Here is a 10,787-nt window from a genome sequence, read left to right as displayed (position 1 = left end):
ATCTACGTACAACAGACTGGTATTTAAACGTACGGTATTATGAATTCTATTTCACGAGCACACATTGAACTCGTGGGGCCTCTAACAGCACTGCATTGCGGCAAAAACTAATACAAAAGTGTAGCAATTTCGAAGAGAACTTACGTAATGCTTTCTGGCTTCAAGGAACTTGATGGGGCGATTGCTCGTCTGAGGTGTGGAAGGTTTACTGCCTTATTTATATCCCAGTTTGTGGGTGTGGTCCTCGCAACGGGCGGTTTCATGAGAATTTTCCCGCCAATAGTAGCTTTGGAAGCAGGCGGGAGGAGACTAAGACTCCACCTGTAAACATTTCCCTTACACTAGGATTGGGGGGCATTGTTTCGCCCTTAGAATAAATGCAGTAAACAATCTGCGTATAAAAATATATTTTTATTTCTTTTTTCTTTTACCGATGGTTTGCACTTGAGTAATTCTCTTTCTTAAGGCTTGTTTAGTTCTTCGAGTATTTTTTTTTAAAGAGCTCTATGAGCTTCTAAAGCTTTATATTCTACGCTGTGTGCACTTTCTACCGGAGCACACTCTGCAGAGATTTGAGAAGTGCTTTGTTATTGCCAGAAAGACACTAGGTTCTCTTCGAGGGAACGCCGTATCACGCAGCGCAGTGTAGTCCGTTTGAATTCGAGTCCCACCACAGACTCTACAAAAAAAAAAAGCGGTTCGTATCATATGTAATACTGAGTATAATAGTCATACTAGTCCATTATCTATTATATCGAATATTGTACAGATTCCTAATCAGTATTATAAACTTTTTCTTGCATTTAAAAGATCTTTTTTGCCAAAAAGAAAAAATATTCATATCTATTTCCAACCCTAGGATGAGGGAGGTTACCTATGAAACTAGGTCTGCAGACGCATGGTTAGATCCGCACTCCAGAACAAACTACGGAAATCAGACATTGAAATATATAGTACCTCGTTTTTTAAATCGCCTGAGCGAGTTGAATGTAGAAGTTTTGAATGAAACCATAAAAAATGTACGTTCCATGTTTGTGAGAGAGTGCCCCTGGAATTTGTAAACTTGGCTAAATCGATTACTTTTCCCCCTTCTCACATCTAATGTTGTTTATTTTTGTGCTATAGGTGTGATGGTGAAAACAACATTTGTATGTACATGCTGTCCTCTTTCGCTGCTTTGGGGAGCCAGAGGCTCGTGAAGCAACAACTGAGTTGCTTTTTTCTCTGTTTCCCCTCTCCAAACGGAAAGAAATAAAGAGTTTGAGTTTGAGACTGCGCTACAACCCTATAGAGAGCCATCCAAGCAGCTCCGAGAGTGCATCGTCACGGCGATAATCGTTCTTAAGCGTTTCTTTGTAGCGAACAAAACCAATCACGCACAGAGAATGCGTCGCAACTGATCTCCTGCGCTGAAGCCTTGAAGGTACCATGGCGCCCTTTGGTGGCGGTTATAGAGTGTCTAAGCAGTGTTGCTTGTTTAACGGTTTTCCCCCTAAAATTCACAATCTTCTTAGTCGTCTACTTAAAAAAAAAAAAAAAAAAAATAGCCGTTTGGCAGACTGTTTTGATTTTAAGCGATTTCAAATCATATGTTAGCCTTCTTTCAGCGGATCTAAAATTTCCTCGAGCTTCCATTTGTGCATAATAAATAACTCAATTTCTGTGGGAAGTTAGAGTCGCGGGGTCGCCATAATTGCTTACTTTCACTCTTTTGTCAAAGAAATAAAAAATCTGCCAAAGGCGTAGGGGCACATCTTCACGACTATAAAGTTGAGCCGCCTTGTTCATGCACCCAAGAACGACTTAGTATATATGCAATTTCTTAAAGGGGAGCTCTGGCGAAATATTGATGGTCATTGGTTTCTATCAAATTTTCAGCACTTACCAAATATACACCCGTGAGTATGTCTACGAAATATTGGATAAAAATAAATGTATACGCATATATATATATTATTTAGAAAAAATGATTTTTAAAGTGCGTGTACACCTTCGAATCACTTTCTGCCGCACTACTGGCAAAAACGAGCAGGGGCGCCCTTGACGTCAAATGTTGCATCCCAGAGCAGACGACGCCTACTCCATGGCGTTGTGCGTTGCAGTGATAGTGAACGTTTGTGGTTCTGTGAGTATGGTTCTGGATTAGGCTGTTCGCGGCATGCGATGGAGGGGGAGGGGGGACCCGTGATGAACTGTGGGGTGCACAAACACCACGAAGGAATACAAGAGAGTGACATCCTATGGGTTTCCGACCGAGAGGTCTCTGCGAAGGAAGGGGGGCCGAGCAGTCTGGCACGAATGCTGAGTCCTAGAGTTCGCGTCGTGCTAGAAAACAGTTCCCACCTTGCAAGCAAATAAAACCTTCCATGCCATTCTTCTTCGACGTGGCATCTGGGTCGATACGTGTAGCCGGATTGCGAGTGCGCCGACATGTAGACTTCAAGGGGGCCTTAGGGAAGGTTCCCCGGAAGGCGATGCAGGCGGATCGAATGCGAGAAGCAAATCGTCTGAAATCTCGTGCTGAAAGTTCTAAAACATTTCCTCGTCAATGCTTCATGAATCGTAGTTCACTATTTCGCACGGAAAATCGCGACTGCCTTCAGATTGCTTCTGACGTCGGACGAAACAGGCTGAAGCTGGCCGTGGGCTGATGCTTACACAACATCTGACGTCACAACAAGATGGCGAGCCAGTAAAGTTGGAGGTTAGTTTTGGTTTCGGTTACGTCTTATTTTTAGAGGCGTGCATATCCGAGGATATTCGCGGATATCCGGCAATACCGTCATTTGATTGCAGCCGTATCCTTGGCCTATTCCACTGGTTGGGTAAGCGCCACGCTGAGGGCAAGCGCCAAGAGATACCCGCTTCCCGACAGAGTATATGACGATAAACCAAAACGAAGGAAAATGTCTTTCTTTACGCTGTACTCTGTGGGCACCCTGGCGGCTCCCCAGCTCAGTTGCCCGACTGCGGGGCACAGGTGGCGAAGTTTTCCGCGTCACGGCGGTACCAAGCCGGCCACGCGCACATCGCGTACGCCGCCTTGATAAGGCGCATCAGACGCGGCGCACAGGCAGCCGCTGGCTGGACTCAAGCGCCGCCGCTGCTCGTTGGTTTTCTATTAGTATTCTTCATTGTCTCGTCCATGTCCAATTAAATGTAGTTTCTTGTTGTTCAAACCGTTGGCTCGGTGTTATTCCTGCGGGTCGGGTATGCAGCGAGGCAAACCGACCGCAACAAACACCTCGGCATAGTGGGCCGTATTTGGGGGTTTTGAGTTTCCGCTTTTAGTTTCGACTGAATTCGTGGCAATCGGTCGTAGTTCCCGAATAATCAATGCAATCGGCCTTCTGCTCCGTCTCACTTTAAGTCCAACCGCATGCCAAAGCTACGATGGAATAGAGACACTTAAGCGGCGCTGATAATGTCACGGCAATCGACGTCTATGTGCGTTTTCTTTCACGGTTAAACTCATAACACGCAAAAGAAAAAAAAAAGTCCTTCACACGTGGCATATTTTCTCAGCAACTTGACTCCTCAACACCAGCAACATGGTTCGCCAGCGTTCACTCGTAGCAATTGAATTTCCGCGATGTGCCGTCATCATCGTTGAAATTTAATTTTCGCGTACTATTTCGACACATAGTTACGCGTTATAAATGTGTTTTTATAGATTTAAATGGCGTTGAGAACACTGACTCATTTTTTCTGAAACGATTTATTTCAAACAGACGATCTATTTCACTCCAGAAAGAAGACTAGCTGGCATTATCACCGTCAACGGCGCTGTGATGCGGAAATATCGCTTCTCTGATTGGCTGCTGCCGCTTCAAACCTCTCCGAGTTGTCCGGGTTGCTCAGCCGTTCAGCGCCGAACTCGATCCCAGCATTTCGTGTTCCAGCGCGAGGATCTAGGGAAAGCTAGGGAACAATTAACTCGCCAGCAACACCGAATTTGCTAAGGAAATTGCCCGGTCTGAAGCGGGCCTAAGCCCGCTTCAGACGCCGCCATTTCTCTCGGCAACTTCATTTAGCATCTACGGAAAGCTAGGGAACAACTCGCCAGCAACAATAAAATTGCTGGTAAAGTCGCCGAATAGCAAGGCTGAAAATAAGGTAACCTAAAAAAAATAAGAAAACAGCATGCGATGTGAGAATGAACGTGACGTAAGCACGCGACACGTCAGGCTCAGGGGGATAGCACAGACTCAAATTATTAGGCCCTTCCCCTCCTTCTTCCTTTTTCGAAATCCAGCCGACCCTGTATTGTACGCATGCATTCGCTCCGGGCTGCGGTGCGCTAACACTCACGGCCACCGATCCCTCCATGTCATACATACTGGTCATGTCCAAGTTATAGCGCCTAGCGAGGAAAACAATCGAGCACGAAGCACGACATCTGAATATTAAAGATAGGTCCAGGATGACCTCCATTCTGGATTTCGTACGAACGTAAAAAAGAGAAGTTTATTGCTGAAATTAGTAGAAATTTGTCTACCCCTCTGCCGTCCTTATGTTCACTTCATATTTCAAAAGAGAACAATCTCAAGCCTTCCATGTATGCGGGAAGCCGCCATAATTGTAATTATAACGGCAACTTTGGTTGAAGTCATAAGTGAAATTTTTGATGAAGTCCTGCACCTTAAATGTCATGTGGGGAGACATAAAAATAAGTCATATAAATGCAAAATGATTGTACTCTAACAATAACTAACACCTTGGAGCAAAACCGAGCAGACACAAAACGCCCAAGTGAGACCCATACAATTGCCAACCTTTTTGCAAAGTTAGGTGTTTCTCAAGCGCACGTCCTTGTGTAACCGATCCCTAACTATCATCATTTTTCTAGGGTGTCGAATGTGCTATCACGGAAACCTCCTATAGACGCCGTGGTCGTTGCTTAGTCGCATGTTTCAAATTCTAAAATATATGTGTGCCATTGGATTTTTTACTCTACATATTTATACTTTTTACACGAAGAACTAACAACAGGCTGGGATTTATAAAACACATCAAGGCAAGCAAGAACAGTTGCATTTTAATATTGCCCTGAGATTTACCGCATCCAAAGAAACCACTTGCAGGTTGACGATAAATAATGAACTGAAAAAAAGGTTTAATCGGTGAACTTGTGAGCAATGAGCAATGATTATTGCAAAAACAACTGCGGTGCAAAAACCTCGAGCAGTAGCTGGCAAGCATGACGTGTCGTAAGCATTGACGTAAATGCAGTGCCCCGTATGACCTTGTTGCGTGCATTGTCTCTTTTTTGGTTTGTCTTATTTTATATTGAAAGGAATGTTCTCAATATACAAAAACTCTTTGTCCGAGCAAAATGCGCTGTTCTTCAGTAGAAGCGCAGCACCTGTTTTCGCATCTGCAATGTAAACTCTTTGTAATTTACCTCGCTGATTGTTCGCTCGCTCGCATAAGATACTAAAGATATTGCACGTTGTTTACTGCAAAACTTTCTCGCTTCTATTGTGTTCTCGTTACATAGACTCTTATTGTACTTCCAAAAGAAACAATTTTAAAATAACAAAAATCAACTTTTGTCAACTGTTATTTTGTTTAGATAGAAGGGACGGGCTCTAAAGCTGCGTTCCGCAAATCTCTCGCAGGTGTTCTGCAGCGGCTCCCACAGTTCAAGCGCTGCATATCAATGCAAGACGCCGGATATTTTTAAGCTCAGCGACTTCCTCATTGTTTTTCTACTCTCCCAACTGACCACATGTGTGCTGGTCAGCCATGTTTATTGCGGGGGCTTTCGTAACCGCGCTGCCGCAACCGGCAGCCCGGGGGCCAACTGAAACACCTGCAATAGCATAGTGTAACATCCCCCTTCTTTCCGCATTGTGGGATTATCAGTTTTTTTAAGGTACATAGTCCTTCAGATACCGTATTTACTCGAGTAATAGCCGCACTGTTTATGGAGAAAATCTTAGGGTTCGCTTCTCCGCGGAGCACGCGGATCGCCAATTGTCACGATCGACAGCGTGATTCCAGCTGTTTACAGGACAGAAATAACGGAAGGTTGCATTTGTATGGAGACTCGTGTTCCTGATCTAGTTATTCGCCATGTCATTTCTGTGCAACGTGATGATTGGCTATATATGTGCTTTGCGGGAAAGTAGACACAAGGGTCTTGTTCATAAATAGTGCCGCTATTACCCGAGTAAATACGGTAGTTTGGTACTGGGCCTTCCCGAACTCGTCGGATATTTAGGCTGCTTGGACCCTTTGAATTTGCCTTCAGAAGACATTTTGCAGACACAGCTGTCTCCTGCTGGGCCTTCTTCCTGATGATGGCTTTCGGCCTGGTCGTTGTCCACCTCGTTTTCTTCTTAACCACTCCACGTTGGGACTAGCACCTTTGCATGACGGCTCTCATTCGCCGAAGTACAAACATTTCTATTCATTTCAACATCATACGATCTGTTCTTTGCCCTCTGCACGACTAGTTTTTGCCCCGTGTGCGTTTTCCTGTGGGTTGGACTCTCACAGAGTCTCCTTGGAGTAGTGGAGGTAGATCTTCCTCTTTTTCATTGTAATTGTTTACCATTATGTTCCTCAGTGCTTGTTTTTGGCGCTTGTAGTTGATTTGTGGAAGTAGCCGCATGGTCGTGGGAAAGAGAGTGCTTCGGGTTCCTTTCCTAATAAGTAGCTGGGGAGGGATGGCATTGAGTTCTTGTCTCGTTGTGCTCCGATACTCCAGTAGTGCTGGGTACGGGCCACTTCCATCCATCATTGCTCGCTGTATCTTCTTCGCTGTTTTTACAGCAGTTTCAGCCATGCAGTTGGGCTGCGAATGGCCTGGCCTTGATATCACGTTTTTGAAACCCCATTCTCGTCTAAAATTCACAAGCTCTTTACTTGAAATTTGAGGACCGTTGTCGCTGACAAGAGCTGATGGACGGCCATCTCTTGCAAAGTTCGCTTTCATTTTCCCGATGACCGCGGCTAATGTAGTCCATCGCAGTTGGTTAGCTTGAAAGAATCCATTGTAGTAGTCCACGATCTCAAGAAATGTTTTTGCTTTGCATTACATGAGGTCTGCCCACGCTCTCTCCCATGGTTGGCTTGTCATTAAACTTCATCGTTTCTTTTTTTGTCTGTGAGAGTGAGTTTGGCATATCTCGCATGTCGTGTGTAGTTTGTAAATTCCGAGTTCATCTGTGGCCAGAATGCACTATCTCGTTTTTTTTGAAGTGTGGTTTTCATGTCCATGTGCAATTTACAAAGAGTCTAGCGTTGCCTTCGACGTAACCCTTGCTCGGCACTCGGTAACGATCCCCCACTTTTTACCAAGCACTTTGTGGACGTGCTGGGCCGTGCCACGGCAGTGCTTCGGTTAATACAAATAGCGATCACTCTCGCGCCCAAAACGTTTAACCGCATAATTAGTTAGCGACATGAGCACTGTGTTCGCATTTCGAAGTTAGGCAAGCCGCGCGACACGGAACTCACATCTAGCCGAGCAACCGTAACGACATACGGGCGTTTACGACCAAACACAAAACAGTAGATGACCTCGCTGTGCCAATGTAGAAACATATCACTGAATACTGCTAAAAAAACGATAAATGAGAAAGCCCTTGACAAACTAAGCTTAGGAACGCGGGCAGACGGACGGCAACACGCTACGCGGTGGAAGACGAGACAGCAAACATAACTCCCGCGGCGCCATGTGGATGCTAGCGCTTCTTACGATGTGAGGTCATGTGAATAGCCCCTATAAAACAAGTTAACCCTTAATAATGACACCCGCTGAACCTGAAATTGCAACGTAACCCACAACACCATTGATTTAAAAGTTAGTTTGCAGATTTTAGTTAGCTTCTTATAATTTTGTGTCGGTTATTCTCCTATTAATAACTTAATAAGTGCAAGGCGATTGGGCCTGCAGATATTAGCAAACATTTAGTCAAGGCGACATCCGCTTAACTGTCACTCCCCTTTTCTAATTAGGGTAAAAGCCCCCGTGTGTTGCACCGATGTCACCGGAAAAACAAACCTTAATCACTGATAAACTACATAAAAAGTTCACCTTCGCAATTTCTTTTGTGGCATCTTCCGAAGTAGGTTTCTTGGAGCTCGGCACTAAAAAGGAGCTCAGCGAACTTTGTCGCTTTTGCGGCATCTTCAGAGTCAAGTTGAAAGCCACAGGCACAATGAGCCAAAAACGTTTCTCGGCTGGTTGCTATGCATTGTTGGCGGCACTTCCGTGGATGCGTGCAGGTGTGAAATGATCGATGTGGGTGAACGAAATTGTTCAAGCAGGAAGGTAGGCGTCTTCATATGAACGTTGGTGCTAAGAAGTTCGTCCCAAACGTGTAAGTAAACAAACTGTAGGGCCAACGGTTTGGATATGGCTTGACTAAAACGGTACCGGAGACCAAAACTTGATATACCACGGAAGCATCCAAAGGCACGGAAAGAGGATCAACCTGTGCCGTCTGCTTCCTTGCAGCGGAAGCAGACGGAAGGGTGAAGGCCGTACCTGAGAAGGAAGGCCGTACCTGAGAATGCTGTATTGTCGGCGACAAGTGAGGAACGCACACGTTAGCTTCCGCCATGTTTGGTTGCGCGTGCGCGCTCGTGCTATCAAGGGAAGCAAACTCATTAGCCCAGGACCGACGATAGCAACCACTCTGAGACATGAAAATATTACTTCGTTGAGCTTCATCAAATAGTACTTGCACCGGTGACGTTGTGTTCTTACAATGTTCCGGAATAAAACGACCGGAATTGAGAATTTTACATATATGAATGAAAGGAACGTTAATTTTTTTGTTTACTCGCAAGATGTGGTAAATGGGGAGGTTGAGAATTGCTTCGAAGCGCCGGTTAAAGCCGACCCTTTCGGGCGATGCTTTCGACCTTCAAAAGCGCCCGATCACTGTCGTGGTATTACAAAACTCTCAAGATGCGTTTATACGCCCAGTACTTTGCAGCTAGGCCGGACGATTGCTGACCAGCATCGAGCTGCGCGATCCTCATCTCTTGCAGGGACTGCCCCTTCTGTACGCATCCAAGGAAAGACCAGATGCCTCAGTCATGCGCATTGGATGTTTGTCTGAATATAATCAGATATGACAACTGATATAACTCAGCTAAGGAAAACGGCGATACGCTTAATATAAAGATGACACAGATCTGGCCGAGGAAGACCTTCTATGACCGATCTGTGGAATGATAACACGCTCGTCGGGAACATGCATGGCAGACAACAGCAGACGAAGCACATGAGGGAGGTGGAGCCTGAAGTTGTTCACTATTTTGATGTGTGGCACGTATCGAAAAGTAAGTTTAATAATCCTTTTCTCCTTAGCCTAATCAAAAGGAAACCACGAAAGCACCTCATCTGACAGAAAGTCGGAATCAGCGATGACTAGTACTTCGTTGTCACTGCAGCTTGTTCGGACATGCCAGCCCGCGGTGGTTGATAAAGAAAGAACGGGCACATATAAGAATACTGCCTGCTTACTGAGCGATTGAAGCACTTGTTTCAAATACGAGAAGAAGCTGCATGAGCAAACGTTGTACGAGTTTTATATCCCCAACCGTGATTGCTGGCTACAAGTCCCATGGAACCGTAGGGTCGCACATCGATGTAGTCCTGGTTGTGCTCACGTTTTTGGTGTTGTTTGGAAGGGGTCAGTTGGCCTCCATCAATGAGCACCATTTTGTAGTGAACAGTGATGTGGTTGCTGCGCTATTCGGGCTTAACCATGACAAAGTGCATAACCTGCTAAATCTTGCTGCATTTTACGAAAATATAAGGAATTCGCGCCAACTTTGCGCCCAAACTTGATTTCAAGTTAGTAATGCTGAAAATATAATAGCTTAGGCCTCGCAAATGGGCCCGATTGTTGCTATACGAATGTGTGAGTTTTCAGAACTTTAGATTATCGCGTCAAATAACGCACTATTTGATCTGATTTCGCATCAAGCACTCGCAGCACTGAAGTTCCTCAATAATTCTTATGTTTGTGTTCTGTTCTGGCGGGTTAGTTAGTTTCGTTGAGTGAGTTCTCACCGAAAATTGGTGTACTGCTCTGAAGCGGCAACCACGGAGTTGGCATCGTGATTTTGTGTGTTGCTTTGCTGCAGCGAACCTTTGTGTTAAGGGGAAAGCATTCCTCCAAAGCGAGACGGGACAATTTTTGAATAAAACTGCGCCTTGTGTATATGATCCACTTACTCTGGTATCCTGGCGGTACTTTTTTTCCAATGCTATACTTGTCAAGTATACCTCTCTACTGCAGAAACGTTTTATATGGATTTCTTTAAGTTCATTTTATGCCAACTTTTTTGTTAAGTCATCACTTTTACATAGGAATGAGTAAGTTATTACTAAATTAGCAGAAGTATTGAATGAAAGCTTGGAAAAACTACAACGAGTTAGGCGGAATTGTTTTTAAGGAGTTGTATCAATCGTTCACAATCGAATTGTTGTTATGAAGTTCTAGATATAATAAACGAAATGTAGCCCAAGAGCCTAGATATAATAAACGAAAAGTAGCACAAGGCCACGGTACAAAGAAGACAGGGACTTCTGTTTTTTGTTTGCTATGTTTAATTAATCAGTCCATTAAATAATTTTAGTTCTATATATAAAATATATTTGTCGTTTCACAATAAAATTATCTTTCTTTTTTTTTCTGAATTAAAAATTTCAGTTTTATCACATCCCCTAGAACTTCTAACATTATTTCACTGGGATTCCGTACCTAAAATAACCATTCACCGCAGTTCGTGCTGTCCGTCATCAGTCGTCTTGTTAC

The sequence above is a fragment of the Ixodes scapularis genome, unplaced genomic scaffold (assembly GCF_016920785.2).
Source record: "Ixodes scapularis isolate PalLabHiFi unplaced genomic scaffold, ASM1692078v2 ptg000312l_1___fragment_3__unscaffolded, whole genome shotgun sequence".
Classification (NCBI taxonomy): domain Eukaryota; kingdom Metazoa; phylum Arthropoda; class Arachnida; order Ixodida; family Ixodidae; genus Ixodes; species Ixodes scapularis.
The sequence above is the reverse complement of the archived record's forward strand: the minus strand, read 5'-3'. Positions refer to the sequence as shown.